Consider the following 20,836-nt stretch of genomic DNA (forward strand, 5'->3'; position numbering starts at 1 on the left):
CCGTATACCTAGGGCAATCATAGCAAGTTTCTCACAACACTTGCAGGATATGATACGCCGTTCACAAACCTTAGTGTATCTTTGCTGATCAGCGGGTCTAATGAAGTTTAAATGCCCTCCAAAGTGAGCGGAGGCATTCACCTGAGCACCTCTACCCCTACCAAAGCAGGTTCGAACACTAGAAGAGGAGGGTTGGTTGGTAGATGCATTCACTGGAATGGAGGGTTGGGGTGGGGGCTGAGATTGAGAGGGTCTAGACCTAGAAGATGATTTTGGTCTCACCATGGTCCCTAACAATCAACTCAATCAACCAGAGATAGAAGCTCCAACAATTATAGAAACCAGCAGATGCAAGTAGCAAAAGAAACCCAGCAAAAACAAAGCAATAGCCTCCAAGGAGTAACCCAATTGCCAGAAAGATTTCAACGCTCCATAGTGAGTTAACAGAGGACTAAGAGTGCACAAATACAACAAACAGATGAATTCCAGCAAGTCCCCCAGCCTACTTGAGTCAATAACCAACCCAAGAAACAAATAAGTCTGTAATAGGGGCAACGACTTGCACAATTGAGTTGCCCAAAATCACAGGCAAGGCTCCTCCAAATCAGCAATTTAAATCAGTAACCAGAGTGTTCTCAAGAATCGATTAAAACCTACTAATGCCAACAGGTAAATCACACGGCCCAGGTCTCCCAATTCAACAGGCAGTTTCAGAATGGGATCAACCAGAATCACAACAATCAAAACACAGACAAAGATGCCTCCCAATTATTATTAGACAGGTGCAAAATTCTAGCCCACCCAAAAACTCAACAATTGCACTCAAGAGTTCAACAAATGTCCCTAGCAGTGAACCCGTAGCAAGAGCCCCAACAATATGGCAATACCACACTATAACAAAAATGACTTTTAACGGCATTTAAAGGTGTCAGTATAGATAATCTAACCTGACACTTTACCTTTTCTCACATTTCGGACGAGTGTCGTCCCTTCCAATGTGGGGATAGGCTCGTAGCATTCAAATGTGTCAGGAAAACTATGCTGTTATAGCATCTCATCTGCCAACAAAAATCTCTTTTCATGATAATCGAAAGTGTCAGGATAGCTTTAGTACAACATTAGCATATCGAATTCTATGCTGACACTTTTAATTGTCAGGAGTTTGTTTTTCTTTTTCTTTTTATATAGAAGCAACCTGCAGGTAGTGCTCCCTACTATACATTCCGTCAATCAGAAATTCAAAGGACTTGTAAAATTATCTCAAAGAATAAAATGCATATAGTAATCTAAAAGCAAAAGTCAATGTTCAAATATAATTTGTTGAACTAAAAGTCAATAACAAGTGAAACAATGTTGACTCCCCACATAAAGAGGACTCGAATTTAAACCAATCATCGACAGACTTCTACACCTGACTAAGAAGACCTACACCTGACCAAGAAGACCTACACCATTGCCACCCATATCTGACACTCCACTGACCTCACCAGACTAGACATTCTATGGAATGGGTGGTGACTGAAGTGAGAGTTGTAACTTCACCAAATCAGGTAAGGAGCCTCTTCTTCAAAACCAGCGGAAAGGAGTGATTAATAAGAAGTACATGATATCTAGAAACAAACTAGAATTTGGTAACAAAAAGATTAATCGAACATAAATATTATGGCAACTCCAAGTTCAGCAGCGTGATGTTTTATTTCTTCACTTTATTCTTTGAGCTTCTTGATGATCATCTCACCATTTGAGCTTGGAAGGAAAGCACTGCAAATAATGATATTCACACATCAGTGGAAGCTGCGAATAGACTGTTAAAAGAAAACCAACCAAAAGTAAAATTCACCTTCTTAATGAGGGATTGGTAATATGGCTTGACCTTTTCCACGTCAATCCTGACTTTACTTTTGCTGTACAGATAGTATTTGCTGTGTATAACCAGGCACACAAGCCATTTAGGCATATGCACTAAAATATCAAAATCAAACAAGTAAATTCAAATATCAGACAGGAAACAAAGAAAGAAGCACAAAGACATCCCTTACTTGAATATCTGGAGCCATTTCAGATTTTCAACATCCTCCTCATTCATCAGGTGCTTGTATGCACCAGCCTTGTGTAAGGCTTCATGGTTGATCGCAAACAACTAATCATTCGCATCATCAGCCAATAGATGTTGCAAAAAAGAAGGATACCCATGCAAATTCTTACCATACAAGGAATGGTATCGGATGATGAACTATGCTGCAGGTGGTAAGGTAGTTTTGTTTTCTTTGGCCACCTGCGTTATTTCATATACATTTTCTTGTTAGTGATCAAAGTCAACTTCTTGAAATACAGTTGGATGATGTGAATAACATACCAAGTACATATAGTCATCGTGCCCCCAAGACATCAGAACATTTTCTAGCCCGCATCCTTCAGTATACACTCCATGTTTGGTGTTGTAAGCACGGTTGTTATGGTCAGGGTTGTCCTTGAAAAACTGCATTGACCATTATTTTGGAAAAGTTTCTAGATTAGGTATGTATTAGAGGTAAAAACATTTGGCCATAAGAAGGCAGACCTCATCATTAACGATTGACTCATCAAATGCACAGCCGAGGGGAAATGTGTCACTTGCAAGACAGAATTTGCATGCATGCCTATGAGTTGAAAGTTCTTGTTAAGATTTAATAAGAAAGCCATCTTTGTGTGGACCAAGAAAACACTCACCTACAACAGCCCATTGTGGAAGCCCTCCAAAACTAGGCAGGAGAAGCACTTTGCCGAGGTCTGAAGTTGTGGGCAAGGAGAATGAGAAAAGGTGAGAAGCACTTTGGCCTGTCCATTTTCTTATAAGCTTCCCTCATTTTTTTCACCTGCATTAAGTATTAACCAAAGCGAAAAAGACAGTGGCTGATGACCAACACAGATATCACCACAGGAGCCAAGGAACTGAAGAACTGTAATTTATTATTTACAAAGTCGTAGGTTTGGTTAATGTGGTTGAGTCGATGTAGTACTTCAACTATTTTCTTCTTTTCGGTTTCTGCATGATAATCCCTGCAAGACAATTTATGTCATGAAATTGATCATTCTTGTGAGAATCAAGAATACCTATCTGGTCAAAGATCGTATTTATATGATTAACAACAGCTACGAAAAACAACTACCTAAATGAGTTGCCAAAACAAGGGGACTTGATATTTTATTGAACAGGTTATGGGCAATAAATCCATAACAAAATAGTCACATGAATCAAGTAGGCAAATCTATGCATATTGTGGCAAATTAATATCGACAATTATGAGTGAATCGATTGCACATGATGAATATAAACAACAAATTGTTTGATATTGTATTCAGGGCTATGAAAATATGTCATGCCAATTAACTGTCTTTATTAGAGCCACATTTTAGGCACTGCACCATCAGATAAGGCAGATATTTCACATGAACTGGTGGCCAGTTCATTCCGCGTCCATCAAGAAGGTGAACATGAAGATGCTAAACGAATTGATAGCCATTGGTCCATCATTAATCACAAGTGAGAACGCTGAGGCCAGCCATATCTTCCAGACATTCTTGTTTGCAGCAAGATTTGCAGAATGAAAAAGGCGGTCCGAGAATTTGAAGATATATACATGTTGCGGAGAGAGTGTTTCTTGTGAGAGAGATGAGATGAAGCAATTTGACCAAGTCTTTTGGCCACGACAATTTGAAAGTTTTGAATATTTCATGGCAAATGAATCTTCCGCCAATTGAGTACTATGTCATTTAGTGTTTTTTTTTTCTTTGGGTGCATCTCACATTTTCTCAAGTGTCATGATAAGTAGTCTAAAGGCACATTATTATTCTTATATCAGATAAAATAAAATAAAAAAGAGTATAAATTATTGAGTAGATAACAAGTGTCATGATAGAAGTGCTATAATGACACAAACCATCAAGTATCCTTATAGGTATGTCAGGAAAGGCCATTTTTGTTGTAATGCCAGCAATAGCAGTTTAGAAATTTAATAATAACAACCCCGTCACAAGCCCCTTTAGCAAACAGCCAGGTATCCAACCGAATATGGGTAACTAATGATAGTCAAAATATCGCTACTAGTACCAGTGGTACATCAAACACTTGAAGAGAAATCACAAACGAATAACACCAAGCTATCGATAAACCCAAACAGCACCCAACACTGCCAAGAATTGAGGACCGAATTACAAATACCTTCACTGTTTGCCGAGGGAAGAAGTGGGAATGGTGGCGGGTCGTGGCTGGTGTATCACGGAGAGAGAGAGTGTGAGTGAGGTAATGGGGTAGCGCCCGTACGACCTGGCAACGGCGAGATGGACGGCGGCCGTGGGCTCGAGCTCGCTATGGTGGCTTCGGGCAGCGAGCAACGGTGCGGCCATGGAGTTGGTGGAGCTGTCGGCTAGGCGGCCACACGCGTGAGTGGCGTGGCGGGCAGCGATGTTGGGCCGCAGCGTGCGACTGTGGTGGAGGAGCTACGGCGGTGGATCGAAGAGAGAGGAGTAGTCGCGCGGCGATGGAGAGAGAGGCGCGGCGCTTGGCGGTCGATTGCGATGGGGGGTGAGAGAAGTTTGGAGGGGCGGTGCTAGCATAGGCTGAGTGCGGTAGGAGGCAGCGGCGTTTGGTGCAACAGCGGTGGCGGCCGAAGGTGGATAGAAGAGAGAGAGAGAGAGAGAGCGGCGCGTGCTCGGTGAAGCCAGGGGGCGGCGCGCACTTGCGTGGGGCAGCTGTCACTGCTGTGTGTCGCGTTGTGGCAGCGGGATGGACGGCGCACGATCGAGAGGCAGCGGCAAGGGCTTGTGGGTTTCGGTCGAGCAAGAGGAAGAAACTGTGGAGAAAAAAGAAAGAAAAGACGAAGAAAGGAAAAGGAAGAAAGAAAGAAAAAGAAAAAGAAAATAGTTTTTTTTTTTGAAATTTTAATTTTGGAAACAAAGGTTATAGCTAACTAAATGGAAAAAATTTTCTATTATTTTTAAAAAAAAATTTAATTATTATTGATTTTATTTTTTTTCTTTTTAAAAATTTTTAAAAATTTTTTTTTTTGAATATTATTATTAACAAAACTTATTTTCGAAATTCAAAATTAGAGATTAACAGAAAATCGAAAATTGTTCTTAAGTTTTGAATACTTATCTTTCCCGCGAACGTGACGCGGGTACGTCAAGAAGGTAAGAACATTTCTGACCATGAGCTCTCTATACGACTTGACGCGGGCACGTCAAGTCAGAGAGACTCCTACGAATCATCAAAAACGAAAATTGAAGCCAGAAATCAGTCAAACTCAAGGAAAACATATGTAAACTATCAAACAAAATCGAACAAACAACTAAAAGAAATTGAGTTGCCTCCCAATGAGCGCCTTTCTTTAATGTCTTTGGTTAGACATGGCAAAGTATCATTAATTGGGACATAGCGGTGCATCTAGACTTATTTTCTCGACTTGAAAAATCTTCATAATAATGTTTGAGGCGGTGTCTATTCACCACAAACTTATTGTCTGTCTTAGCACTCTGGATTTCAACTGCACCGTAGGGAAAGACGTGAGTAACAATAAAAGGTCCAATCCAACGGGAACGTAACTTACCCGGGAAGAGCTTAAGCCTGGATTGGTACAAGAGAACCTTTTGACCGACTTCAAAGGTTTTGCTAGAGATTTGTTGGTCATGAAATGCCCGACTCCGCTTCTTGTAAATTAGTGCACTCTCGTACGTTTCGTTCCGAATCTTCTCCAATTCTTGTAAATCCAACTTCTGATGGGCATCGGCCTCTTCTAGATTCATGTTATTCTGCTTTATCGTCCAAAAACTCTTGTGCTCGAACTCCACTAGAAGGTGACACGGCTTCCCAAATATCAATTTATAGGGTAACATCCCTATGGGTAACATCCCTATGGGAGTCTTGTACGCAGTCCGATATGCCTAGAGTGCATCTTCCAACCGTTGACTCCAGTCCTTCCTATCAGGTCGCACCATTTTCTTCAAGATGGACTTAATTTCCCGATTCGATACCTCCGCTTGACCATTGGTCTCGGATGATACGACCTTGAGACCCTGTGGAGTACACCGTACTTGCGAAACAACGCGGCTATGATTTTGTTGCAGAAGTGCGTCCCCCTGTCACTAACAATGGCTCTCGGTATCCCAAAACGCACAAAAATATTATACCTGATAAAATCTGCAACCACTTTCGAATCATTAGTTCGGGTGGCCTTAATTTCCACCCATTTAGACACATAATCGACTGCCAACAAAATGTATGTACAACCAAATGAGGTAGGAAAATGTCCCGTAAAATCAATACCCCAAACATAAAAAATTTCTACAAAGAGCAACGGGACTTGGGGCATATGATCTTTACGAGCTATATTGCCTACCCTTTGACAGTGATCACAGGACTTACAAAACAAGTATGCATCCTTAAACAATGACGGCCAAGAAAATCCACTTTCTAATACCTTATGAGCAGTTTTTAGGTCCAAAATGACATCCACACGCAAAAGTATGACAATAAGTTAAAATCGACTGAAATTCAGTTTCACTTACACACCGCCTGATCACTTGATCAGCGCACCTCTTCCATAAGTACGAGTCATCCCAAATGAAATACTTGGCATCGTTTTTCAATTTATCCCTCTTTGATTTTGGCCAACCTGCAGGAAAATTACCCGTTACTAGATAATTGACTAAATTAGCATACCAAGGCAATTGAGAATTTAAAGAAAACAAGTGTTCTTCAGGGAATATATCCTTCAATGGCTCGCTCTCCTCCACAGCTGGTATGCGACTCAAATGGTCGGCTACTAGATTCTCCGAGCCTCTCTTATCCCTTATCTCCAGGTCGAACTCTTGTAGAAGCATCTTTTTTGGTCATTAGGTACCGCAACGCTACATGATCAGAAAACACAATGACTTTAGTACCCAACAAATATGACATAAACTTTTCTAAAGCAAAAGTAACCACAAGAAACTCCTTCTTAGTAGTGGAATAATTTAGTTGAGCCCCATTCAAGGCCCTGGATGCATAGTAGATGACATGAGTTGCCTTTCCCAATTTTTACCCCAACACAGCCCCCACAGCATAATCACCGGCGTCGTATATGATCTCAAAGAATAAACTCCAGTCAGGTGGTTGGATAATTGGTGGCGAGGTCAATAGCTCTTTCAACTTGTCGAAGGCTCTTTCACACTTGTTATCGAAATCGAAAGCCACTTCTTTTTGCAAAAGTTGGAACAAAGGGGTTTCAATTTTCGAGAAGTCCTTGATGAACCTTCGATAAAAACCTACATGTCCAAGAAAAGAACGCACTTCCCGCACACTCGCGGGGTAAAGTAAAGCAGATATAATGTCGATTTTATCCCTGTCAAACTCAATACCCTTAGAAGACACGACATGACCTAGGACTATCCCATGTTCAACCATAAAATGATATTTTTCCTGGTTAAGCACAAGATTGGTCTCTATAAATCTCAATAGGATCAATTTCAGGTTATCCAGACAAGTATCAAAACTATTACCATATACACTGAAATCGTTCATGAAAATTTCAATAATTTTCTCCACATATTCTGAAAAGATGCTTACCATACATCTCTAGAATGTAGTAGGTGCATTACACAATCCGAATGGCATGCGTCTATATGCAAAAATTCCGAACGGGCACGTGAAGGTTGTCTTCTTTTGATCCTCTGATGCGATTGCTATCTAAAAATATCCTGAAAATCCATCCTAAAAACAGTAATAAGCCCGACAAGCTAAACACTCAACCATTTGATCAATGAAAGGAAGAGGCAAATAATCCTTTTTCGTGATGGCATTCAGCCTACGGTAGTAGATGCACTGTCTCCATCCTGTGGGTTTGTGTACTGGCACGAGCTCATCCGTTTGGTTGGTTTTCACTGTCACTCCTGCCTTTTTTGGGACTACCTGGACCGGGTTTACTCAAGGGCTATCTGAAATTGCAAAGATGATCACCACCTCAATTAACTTCAATATCTCCTTCTTCACCACTTCCATCATGAGGGGGTTGAGCCTTCTTTGAACTTGTCGTACAGGTTTGTCATCCTCTTCCCCCCTAATCCGCACGTGCATACAGATGGACGGGTTGATTCCCTTAATGTCGGCGATAGTCTACCATATCGCCTTTTTATGTTCTCTAAGGACTCGGATTAGGTTCTCCTCTTGGGTTTCGGAGAGTACAGCTGAGATAATCATCGGGAGTGTTTCGTTGTCACCCAGATGTACATATTTTAAGTGATTCGGTAGGGGTTTTAACTCCAACACAGGTGCCTAGACCACAGATGGTAGTACTCTCTGGTGAGATTCGGGAATGAAAATTTGTGAGATTTCATACCTTTTTGTTGTGGTCGGCAACGAGTGTAATGCCCCTATTGTGCATTTCAAATTTTCACTCCACTCCACCTCAAGAGTTGTCTCCAACTCTGGATGCTTGGTTAAAGCAACCTCCAACTCATCCCTGCCAACAGTTTCAAACACTTCCTGGATCGCAAGATTAATAACACTCACAGAAAAAACAGAACTAAAATTAGAATTTGAGAGATATTTCATTGTATCAAAGATATTAAAATGAACAATTTTTTCATCAAATTTTATGGACAAAGTACCCTTATTAACATCAATTTTAGTCTGTGCTGTGCTAAAAAGGGTCTATCTAATAGCAAAGGTGAGGGATCGGGAGAATGATCATCTGTCATGTCAAGTACATAGAAGTCAGTTGGGAATACCAAATCATTAATTTTGACCAACACATCCTCAACCAACCCATCAAGGTATGTATTGGTTCGGTCAGCTAATTGAATTATTATCCTAATTTCTTTTAATGGGTCTAGATTCAAATAAGCATAGATAGATTTTGGCATTACATTGATCAATGCTCCTAGGTCCAGCATGGCTTTCCTAATCAAAGTATTACCTATCCTACAGGAGCTAGTGAACATACTTGGGTCCCCGTACTTTGGTGGGAGTTTTCTTTGTAGGATCGCTGACACATTCTCCCCCACGATAACCCTTTCATCTCCCTCAACTGCCTTCGGTTGACACACAGGTCCTTCAAAAATTTTACGTATTTCGACACTTATTTGATTGCATCTAAGAGGGGGATATTAATCTCTATCTTGCGGAACACCTCCAGGATCTCCTTCTACTTATCCTGCTTCCTCGATTTTTTCAACATGCTAGGGAAAGACGGCGGGTTAGTCTTAACTGTAATGACTAGGTTCGGGAGTACCTTTGGATTTGTGCCATTGCTGTCCTCCTTCTCAAGCTCATTTTCGATCTTTTCCTCATCCTTGTCCTTTGGAATCGTAGGTTCAGGCCCCTGAATTTTCTTCCCGCTTCTTAGGGTCATCGCACTTACGTTCTTTGGGTTCAATTCAGGTTGAGATGGCAATTTACCTTGGACTTGGGACTCCAAACGGTTGATCATTATGGCCATTTGATTTATCTGATTTTGCATGGATTGCATCTGATTTATTTGATTTCTTATGTTCTGCAGTTCGGAGTCCGTCTTTTATTGATGTTGCACGGTAGTAGCCATCAGTTGTTTCATCATCTCCTCCAAAGATGAACTAAAACTCGATGGAGGTGGTGGTGGTGGGCGAGGCTGGTACTGCTGGTGATGCCCTTGCTGTCTATTTGGTACAAAGTTAGACTGCCTGTTCCCTTCATAACTGAGGTTGGGATGGTCCCTCCAATCGGGGTTGTAGGTACTTGAATATAGGTCATAGGATTTTCTTGGCGCGAGCGCGTGACCAATTATATTTACGTGTTCTGCATTTTTTTCTTGCACTAGCGGATACATCTTTGTAGCATGACCCAAGGCAGTGCATATCCCATATACCTTAACTTGTGAGGCACTTCCCATAGCCAATTGTCTAACAAACGACGTTAACTCAGTCAACTGCTGCTGGATAGAGGACGTCTCTACCTCATTTATTTTACGTATCGGGACATCCTCTCTCGTACCAAACTGTTACGAATTCTCAGCCATTCCCTTAATTAACTCCCATGCTGCTTGAGGGGTCTTGTTCACCAGTGCCCTCCACTCGCAGTATCAATTATGCTCCTGTCTTTGAAAAGTAACCCCTCGTAAAAATATTATATGAGCAACTGCTCACTTATTTGGTGTTGGGGGCACCTGCTGTACAACTTCTTGAATCACTCCCAGTAATCATAAAGCGACTCCCCTGGGTGCTGTTTGATACCACAGATTTCCTTTCTTAGACTTGCAACTCGAGATGCGGGAAAATACTTGTCTAAAAACTTTTTCTTCAACTGGTCCCACGTGGTGATACTACCTGGTGATAGGTAGTACAGCCAGTCTTTCGCAGAGTCCTTCAAGGAGAAGGGGAATGCCCTCATTTTTATCTGCTCTTCTGTGATTTTCGAAGGTTTCATACTGTTGCACGTGACATCAAACTCCTGCAAATGCTTATACGACTCTTCACCTGACAAACCATGAAAAGATGGCAAGAGATGAATTAGACCAGATTTTAATTCAAAAGATGTGTTATCATTTAAATGTGGGAAAGTAATGCATAAAGGCTACTGATTTAAATCAGGAGCAGCCAACTCCCTTAGTGTCCGTGCATTGGCCATAGTGACTTCTTCTCGCTCTGAATCACTCGAAGAATTACTAAGCGATTCTATTGGTTCAACTTCTGGTTCAGGTCTTTGAGATGCAGCACTGGAGTGCTCTTCTCTAAGTTGTCTGGTCTCTTTCCTTGTTCTACGCACGCTCTTTTCTACCTCGGGGTTGAAAATTAATTCACTTGTATGAGAAGAACGAGGCATACACTCGAAAAGTATCAAAAAATTAGAACAAAAATGAACCTAAAAAAGAAACAAATAACTAGCGCCAGTCATCGGCAACGGCGCCAAAAATTGATAGGTATCGGGCCTGTGCAATAATAAAACCTACTCGGAGAAAATATAATTTTCTGTGTATAGTAATGAGTAGGGTCGAATCCACAGGGAATGGGAGTAACTGTTTCTTTTGAAGTCCAAAGTAACACGGGGGTGTTTTTGTATGAACGATGACAGTTAAAAGTCAAATAAAATAAATAACTAACTAGAAATTAAATGACAATTCACCAAAATCAAAGTAATAAAAATAATTAAAGGTCTAGTCAAGAAATAATTTCAACAATGGTTTACCTAATTGATCATCGATACAAAGGCAATTCCAATTATTTACTAATAAATAGGTTATAATCGTCAAACAAGCGATGACAGTCAACCCCTCCTTACTGTGTCGATGACTAAGTTACGCCGTTTAATCGCTGCTCTAATTGGAAAATAATCCTAAGTACGTCCGTAAGATTTAATTCCCTAATTGCCTTACGTATTAGAGGAGTCCTATTCTAACCAAATAGCACAGTACCAGGGTTATTTTAGGTTAGCCGCATATTCTCTTGACACGAATCAAATCATGCCAGTTGTCACTATTTCAAGGCGATTAAACAATCACGGATTTAATGCCCCAATTGACAATAGGTTAATAAATTAACTAATTATTCGGATCCAAGACAATCAATTAATTGAACAATCATAAACACTGTAATCCAAAAATACGTGAATACCAATAAATAAAAGAAAAAGATAAAATTAAATCGATCTCACAATTTTTAGGCGAACCAAGATCTCCGTTGTTCCTTAACTAGTTCATGTTCATGTTCGAGTAAGGAAATTTCATGTTCCAGTTCATAATTTCCTTGACTAGAGTAAGGAAATTAGTTCATGTTCGATGCGAAAAACCTACACACGATTGAAGCAATAGTCACGGTCACCATCTGCGTTTGGGAAATTTCAATCTGTTTCAAACGAGGAGAGGGAACGAAAACTGCATAGAATGGTTAAATCTTTCAATTATTCCACGCATACGCGGCAGGAGGAATCCACCACAGACCACAAGGAAAAGTCAAAAGAAGAGCTACAGGGAATCATTCAATTGCTCCTAATTTTCTTTGACATGCGAGAGGTAAAGCTGAGCAAAAGCCAACAAAAGAAAAGTCAACAAAAAACCACTCAAGAAGTTGTGCTAATTCTTTGTTATTTCTAATTTCTATCTAATGCCCCCTTTCACTTGCGGTGGCTCCAGGGAAAAGAAAGACTCAGCCGTCCCCTCAATGCTGTCTTCCGCCAATTACCAAAATGGGCCACGTTTTGATCTTTCAAAAATGCCCCTAGACGCCTGCTACTTGAACTCCTTCCTGATGACTGCCAAATTGGCACTTGTTATGGTAATTTCGTTCTACTCCTTGAAATAAATGCAAATTGTCAAAAGTGAGTAGAATCTAGCAATTAATCCACATCGGATCAGGTAATAGGGAAAATTAATAATAAAATAGATGATAAAATTGCAACCTATCAATTTCTAAAATCTCAATTTTAACTACTAAACCAAGGCCTTAGAGACTGATTGCACCTCCATGTCATTTATTTATACATGAAAGGCTTCTTAATAAAAGTAATAATATGGATTGCAGCAGCACTACAATCATATATCAAGCTTATTTCTTTTCCTTACTTTGAAAAAGCCAAGGCCTTAATAAAACTTCGGGCACAAAAATTAATACAAACTTGTTGCTACGTGGGTAAAAAAATTTGTGAATAATTTTTTCTCTAACCTATTATTAAAAATAGAATGAAAACAACTGAGTAATACAATTATATATTTTATTATAAAAAGCTCACAAAAAAATCAATTTAGACAAATAATCATGACAAAGATGCAGTAAAATGGGTTGTTAAAAATCTAGAATGAATTTTTTATCTTAATCTATTATTAGAAAAAAGCAGTAAACAATTGTACATTTTATCACATAAAAAAAAAAAGGAATAAACGCACACAAAAAATTCCTCACTACAAAAGGATGTCTTTTTCGATTATTATTACTTAAGCAATAGAATTCAAATAACAAAAAAAGAAAGAAAGAATAAAACCCCACAAAAAATAGAAACCAATATCAATTGTACATAAAAAAAAGGTATAAAAGAAAAGGAAAAACAACAACCCTATCTAGCAAGGGGAAAAACATGATCCTATCCGTATCCAATTTTGTCAGACATAGGTGAATATCATAATTCATACAAAAAAAAAAAGAAAACATTTCAAAAGCAATAAGCATTCTAGTAGCACCACAATTATATCATCATTTACGATTTACATTTACATAAAAAAGGTAAGAACTCTAGTAGCAGTGCAACTATTATTAATACCTATGAAAGGTAAATAACAGTAATAATCATAAGATAATAATAGTAATATAATAATAAAAGTAACAATATGGTAAGCAATTTAACAGCAACAAAGTTTTTGGGAAAAAAATGGAAAAAGAAGGGGATAAAAGAGCAAAACCGGTAAGAAATGCGGTACCACCACAAATCTAAAATCATATCATATCATAATCTTACATATATAAAGCGTCGATAGCCTTTGTGAACAGTGCAGGATGAGCCGGTTATCGCGTGATTCTTGTGGCTTTGAGGGGTGTTTTGGTCCTTTGCCATTCGGTGGTAGTGGCTGCGCTGGAATTTCCTTTGTCTGCGTGGCTCTCATTCCTTTCTTCTCATCCGCGTGCCTCTCATGCTTTTCTCCTCATTCTTGGCCTGTTCTTGGTTTTGGGAGCACCGCTTCAATTCCTCATTCTTCTTCTTAGCTTTCTCTGGCCAGTGGCGGTCAGCAATTTTCTCTCATTCTCGGTCAGCAACTTTCTGCTCACAATTTTGGCAGTCATCGATTCCTAGCGGTCAGTGGGCGGTGGGGGACGATTTTGCTAGCCAGAAATTTCTGCTCACAATATTGGCACTCACTGATTCTTAACGGTCAGTGGGCGGTGGGCGGTCATTATTCTTAGCTTTCATTCTCAGCTTTTATTCTTCTTAGCAATTTTTTCTTAGCTTTCATTCTTCTTCCCTTCTACTGCATAGCTGCGTGAACACGAAAAGCATGAGTGAACTATCGATCTAGGAGTCCGCGTCTTCTTAGCTTTCATTCTTCTTCCCTTCCACTGCATAGCTGCATGAACATGAAAAGCGTGAGCGAACTGTCGATTTAGGAGTCCGCTGTCAATCTTGTTTTCAAAGAAGGGGAATTTAGTAAACCCACCGCAGGTTGTCGTTCAAACCTTCCCCCTCTTCAAACTCGGCTGCGGGCGCAGTAGCACCAACTATGTGTATTACCAGCTTTTGTTTCGTGCGATGGGTTGGACTTGGTTTTTGGAGCTTAATCCCCTCCCATTCCTCTTCCTCTGCTTTGCTTACATAAAATTGTGTCTTTTTTTGCCCTTTTACAATCAAATTGTTTATGTTTTTTTTTTTGTGGAATTTATTTCAGTTGGTTTCAGTTAATCAATTTGTACCATTTTTTTTTTGTAAACAGTATATTCTCGAAAAGTTGAAACTTGTTGAAGAAAGGCAAATGGAAGGAAGGGACTCACTTTGTTATCTCTGAACAGGTTTATATCAATCAGTTTGCATTACAATTGTCAAAGGAATTTAGCTTCTTAGATTCTAGTTAGGAAGAAAGACTTTGGATAGTGGACGTCGATTATAGTGCTGAACCACTATAAATCTTCTTTTTAATTTTACTGCATTTTGTTTACAGTTTGTTTCTATTAACTTATCTTCTTTTAGCTTTATAATTGTTTGGTTGAGTTGGGACAGGTTAATCCGTCCGAAGAATTACTATCATTTCCCATATCAATCTATTTCCCATTAGGTTGGCCTATGTGGGAGAACAATACACACACAAAACAATTTATTTCTTTTTTTTTTTTGGTGTCACTCAAACTCCTGAGGGACAAAACTATCCTGTAATATGCTAACAATTTATATATTCTTTTGGGCAAAAATATTCCATACCAATGAACCACTGAAATGGTGTCACTCAAGCAATGAAAGTGCTGTGTTAGTGGTCAATTTAATGGATTTCATTATTAATTTAGCCGGAAAGCACTGCACTGACAGTTCATTTTAAAAGTTATTAAATTTGTGGTAGTTGGTGGAGGCTTTCTTTAGACATATGAATGAAAGTATTTTTTTTTTTCAAAATAGGAAGTTGTTGGCTGTTATTGCCTTAAGTCAAATTTTATTAGGATTGAAAAATAGAGGTGTGTGTTTGTTTTTGTGTGTGTTTATTTTAGAAAGAAAGTAATGCCGTTTTGTCATTTTATTTGAAGGGCAAATTAGGAACCATAAAAAATGACTTAAATAGTTAACACCCACTCCCTCCTCTTCTTTTATGTATAGCATATATACCATATCTATGTACTATATATAAAGGGAGAGAGAGGAGGGGTTGGTGTAAACTTTTTGTATTACTTTTAATAATTCTTATTTTACCCTCTAAATAAAGTGCGAAATGGTACCGGCATCTCCCTAAAATAAACACACACAAATGCACACACACACGCACACCCATTTTTCGACCTAACAAAACTTCCAATAAAGCAACAACCATCAACAACTTCCTATATCTATATATTGAAGTTGATATTTGACCCAAAAAAAAATCAACAACTTCCTATAAAAGAAAAAAGAAGAAAAACACAATTTTTTCATTCATATTTTTAAAAAAGAAAAAAAATCTCCAACAATTACTAAAAAAATTTAAAAATTTTTCCTTTTAAATTTACACATGCATACGGTCTGTCATTGCCACTGGTAGATGATAGAATTGGTTGCCATTGTTATTGCCACTGTCATGTTTATCTGTGTAATTAGAAAAAAAACACACACTTAACCACATGATTATTATATTTAACAAAGAAAAAAAAACACACAAACATAACAGAAAAATAACGAGTCTCAGCTACCTGATGCATGGTATCAGGGCTAAAAATCTAGTTATATGTAAAGCGCCAATGCCTGTTGTGAACAGTATTTTTTAGGCAGGTTTAATTGTAAATATGGGTTTTGTGAAGGGTAAAGACTTTGTCCGGTTTCTTTGTTAATTTTGCTTATTAGAGGGGTGACTTGGGAACTCGACTTTTTTTAATACCCTAACATGATTTGAAGCGATGGCTTTTTTTGAAGCGGTTAGTGGATATTAATTTTGCTCTCGGGAAAACATTTGGCCAGGTGTCCTTTGCTTGTTTTGCATTGCAAGAGATAATGGGTTGCTTTTGCCTTTGTAATTACAAGTTTCTCTCGTTCCTTGTTCCGAACAACAACGGCTAGGTTTGACTTGCATGTTCCTCTGGTTCTTTTAACTTAACTATATGTAAAGCGCCAATGCCTCTTTTGAACAGTGACTTTCGTCCGGTTTAATTGTAAATATTGACTTTATGAGGGGCAATAGTTTTGTCCGGTTTCAATGTGATTTCGTGGTCTTTAAAGGGGGTTCTCGATTTTCTGCTCCATTAATTGAGGGTCTTTTGGTCAGCAGAAAGAAATTTGCTTTGATTTTCCCATTTCATTCTTGCTGTCATGGGCTGAGAATGCCATATGTTTTTTTCCCACTTTTTGGATACAATACCTGGTGGCAGCAACTGCCTAATTCTTATCTCTCTAGACTCACCGATTACCTTCTTTGCATTCTGTGTCAAGCGCCCACCTCTTGCTTTCACCACCTCCTGTTGCTCCTTCATGTGTTTTACTAATCTGGTACTCTGTCCTTCTATCCTCTTAACGAGCTTATCCCTTTGAGAAATTTCCTTCTTCCCTTTCACCCACCTAATCCAACTTAAATTCTATATCCAAACCGCCTCCCATGGGATCTGTTATAGCAAAATTCATAATGCCGGCTATGATGCTATTTTTGTAGTGTCGCGCACCACTTTTTGAATGATGATGTGTGCGGTGTGAGTAGTGGAATGTGAATGTGTGTAAAATGAAAAGTAAAAGGCCATGGGACTTTGAGAATGCGACGATTTGGCCAAATAAAGTTCAAAAGGGGTTTTTTTTTAATGAAAAACGGAGTCGCCACTTGGTATAGAGTTAGGGTGTACCAAGTCACCCAAAAAGTGTTTTTTCTAAAGGAAAGGTAAAAAGAAACCCCTTTTAAACGACTCCTAGTCCACGTAAACCAACGAAAAAGGTTCGGGAGTCACATTTGACGAAGGGGAAGGCAAGGATAATAATCCAAGGCACCCCTCCGACCTAGCCAAGGCTTGTTGCGTGATTTAGCCCCACCTTTCCCAATTTTTCTACCAAAAATATGTATTGCATGCTTTGGATTTGACTAGATGAATGCAAAAAGAAAGAAAAAATGCAAACCTAAATTCTAAAATGTCTCTTGTAAGGTTTTTGGTCCCAGCCACATGAGTTGTGGCGGCCAATAAAGGAAAACCTTATAGAGGTCGATTAATGCAAATGATGGCTAAAGTGCAAGTGTGCAAGTGTATAAAAAGGTGCACGTGTGAAATTGTATGAAAAATCCAAGTGTTTGTGTGCAAGTGTATGAAAAGGTGCATGTGTGAAATTGTATGAAAAATCAAAGTGTTTGTGTGCAAGTGTATGAAATATAGTGATAAGTGCATATAGGTGTAATTAAGTGCAATTTTGTGAAATAGAAATCAAAATGAACAATAAGGAAAGGAAAAGTGATGAGGAAATGTGAATTGAAAAAAATGAGTAAGTGATAAATGAGAATGAATGAACCTAAAGGAATGCATCAGGTCGGGTATGGGAATGACTCCTAACTTTTTCGACTTCGATTTTCCCTTTGATTAGAAAGCAAAACTAGCGTGCTAAGGCTCTCGAGTAGCCACACTCGCTTGTTTCCCTTATCAGAAGGGGACTCTTCAGGCAAATGTACCCTAACTAGCATGAGATGCAAGACCTAAAGTGAGGGGAAAGGGGAATCGAGGAGCATGCCAGATGATAAAACTAAGGAAAAATGCATGATATGTAGTGAACAGGCAAATAATGCATGAATGAAAAACTAGGGAAAAATCCTATTGGGTCTAGCGTTGGACTAGCCCTTTCTATGAATTCCTAATAGCATTAATGAGCCACAACTAGCATTGGACTAGTGTGGCGACGTACATTCATCCATCACATTCATTCATGGCTATGGAAAGCGATTAGACATGCCAAACACCTATAAACACATAGCACATAACAATTAGCATGCTCGACTAGATGCAAGAACCTAATAAAGCAAATTAACACATAGCAACAAAAGCAAGCAATCAAGCTAATGAACCTATTACATTTGCTAGCTAGGCACATGTCTTCAATAGGTCTTCATCAAGTGCTTTCCAAGCCCTATCTATTACAAGCCAAGAGGTGTACACATACCACATAATGAATAACTTAAAGAGCCTAATAAAGCAATTAAACATGTAGCAACAAAAGCAAGCAACCAAGGGGAAGGGGAAATGGACCAGATGCTCTCCGAGCCCTATCTATTACAAGCCAAGAGGTGTACACATACCCCATAATGAATAACTTAAATAAAAAGCAAAAGTAAATGAAATAAATGAAAGGAATTAAAGAAAGGCAAGGAAAGCAACGTAGACATGCAATTCACATAACACGTAGGAGCACGTAGGGTCAAATGAAGTGCAAATAAGGGATAGAGTGTACCTCCCTTGGAATGGAGTCCAAATGAAGTGAAATCACTTATTTATCCTCCAAAATAAAAGAAATGGTCAAGGTACCAATTTATTTGGGAAAATTAAAGAAAATAGGCAAACACAAGCTCACTTGGTCATAAAGCCCCTAAAATCATGAATTAAGTGCAATTGAAACAAAGCATAGTGATCAATTAAAACAAACAAGCAATGAAATTGTAGAATTAAAATTGCCAAGGACCAAATTGATGAAGTTATTCAATTGATTGGGTCCTAATAGAACAAGGGGAGACTTGAGGGATCAAAGTGCAATTTTCAGCAATTGTTTCATGCAAAACTCATGCAAGCTACGTAGACAAGAAAACTTCTGCAATTTACTTTCTATTCAAACTTCTATCAACCGAGAAAGGAAACTGCTGCACTTCTCATTTCCATTTCCAAGCTTTGATCAAAACATTTCATCTAAGCATAACCATTCCATCATTTGCAAGATTAAGGCAGCTACTCTTATTGCAAGATTAAAACAAGAAGTGAAGCTGGCCATCAAGGGTGAAAAACTAAACAGCAAGACAGCAATAAAAGGAAAACATGTCGCAGGTTTTCTGCAACAGAAAATTCGGCAGCTTGCCAAACTTTCTTCAACCAAGAAGACATCATCCCATGCTCCACTCTTATGCGCAAAAAACATTAACTAAACACACAATTCCGTTGCACATATGAAGTTGGAGCTGACCATCAAGAAAGTAAAAAAACTAAACAGCAAAGAAGAAAGAGTGCAGCAAAGTTTTTCTGCAATTTGTTTCCTAAGCTTTGAAGCCTCGACAACCAAGAATAGATTAGAAAACTTCTTAATCAATCTTCCAAGCTTTGAACTAACTAACAACTGCACAACTACCATAATCCAAGCAAGCAAAATCATACAAGGAAACTATGTTAACTCATAAAGGAGTTCATGCAAGGCAACGAAGAAACATTCTGCAATCAAAGCTTGCTGCAATTTTCCAGGTTTGGTTCATTATCATGGCAGGAAATGCAATTCTCAACAGAAAAAATGTAACTTGCAGCTAACATGTCCAGGATGTGCTTAGCCAAAGATCAAAGACATCATGAACTCCAAACTTAAACCAGCGAAAGACAAAGACCACAGAAATTGACCCATGCCGCTGCAACAAACCAAAGGCTTTTAGCTTGTTGCAGCCAGCTTCATGTAAGTTATGGAAGAAGTAAACTTTCTGCAATCAAATCTGTCCGCAAACTCCAGAATTTTCTGAAGTTTCCAGCTCTCAAACAGGAGGAAAACAGCCGTGAAACATGGATTCAAATGGAAATGCAAAACATGGATTCAGCCACTATTTTCTTTTCATAATCTAACAATGGAATTCAAGACATATGCAGCCCACAAAACTCAAGAAAACAGCCATCTTTTCGAAACAAAAGCCATGAACATACGTCCTACCCTCCAACCCAGCCATAAATTATGCATCTCCCATAATTTTTCAACCCAGATTGCGCATAAAGACCACCAAGAGAAACAGCTATGGACATTAACAAAACAAGCATAGCTAACGCAAACCCCTTTTTCTTCAAACTCAAACCAGATTCATAGATAGAACTTGTATGGAGGACACAATCAAGTGTAAAGACCAAGACTTTCAGCATTCAAACATGATTCAGCAACTTATAAACCAGTCCAAAGTAAAAAATGTTACCTTTAATCCTTGACCGAAGCTTGATGTATTCCAAAAGATGAAATCTTTGTCTCTCTGGCTCTCTTGCAGCTGCATCTCCTGATTCTTTTCCTTTGCTACAACGAACCAGAAACCTTTTCTTCCTTCCTTGCTATTCAGATTCTCGCTGGAGCCCTCAGCCGTCAGCTCTCTCTTGTTTCAGATTCCCTTCTCCTTTGTTCAGCTTTTTCTCTCTTCCTTTCCACAGCCGAAGCCCTTCCTCCACTTTTGTTTCCGCCGTTACCCTCCAAAACCTCCCTGTTTTCTATCTCTCAAAAAATGGTTCCCTTCTGTCTCTCGTTTTCCTTTCCGTTCACTCAATAAGTCTCCCGTAGCTTTTGCTTTTCTACAGCCGGACCCCTAATCTCTCTTTTGCTCTCCCTGTTTCGTTTTTGCCTTCCCCTCCAACCTCTCCTATCTTCCGCTGTCTTCTTTTCTATTTTCTTTCCCCTCAGTTTTTTCCTTAGCCCGTCAACTCTCTCTTCCATCCTCTCTTTTGCGGCTGTTTCTTTTTAGCTTCTTATAGCAACTTATCAACCCTAAAACCCTCAGCAAACTCTGCTAATATT

General features: G+C 39.1%; 1 long non-coding RNA gene, 1 other non-coding gene and 1 pseudogene across 2 annotated transcripts; 2 read left to right on the forward strand and 1 right to left on the reverse strand.

Annotated features, from left to right (window-relative positions):
* Positions 1–1,583: 1,583 nt before the first annotated feature.
* Positions 1,584–5,784, reverse strand: LOC140011293 (inositol oxygenase 1-like; annotated as a pseudogene).
* Positions 5,785–10,139: 4,355 nt separating this feature from the next.
* Positions 10,140–10,246, forward strand: LOC113702580 (small nucleolar RNA R71). The gene has a single exon (XR_003451217.1). It is a non-coding gene; the product is annotated as a small nucleolar RNA R71 (small nucleolar RNA).
* A 3,216-nt stretch (positions 10,247–13,462) lies between these two features.
* Positions 13,463–14,626, forward strand: LOC140011504 (uncharacterized). Its single transcript, XR_011818689.1, has 2 exons — positions 13,463–14,134; positions 14,403–14,626. It is a non-coding gene; the product is annotated as an uncharacterized lncRNA (long non-coding RNA).
* The last annotated feature ends 6,210 nt before the right edge of the window (positions 14,627–20,836 follow it).

This window comes from Coffea arabica, chromosome 7e, assembly GCF_036785885.1.
Source record: "Coffea arabica cultivar ET-39 chromosome 7e, Coffea Arabica ET-39 HiFi, whole genome shotgun sequence".
NCBI lineage: Eukaryota > Viridiplantae > Streptophyta > Magnoliopsida > Gentianales > Rubiaceae > Coffea > Coffea arabica.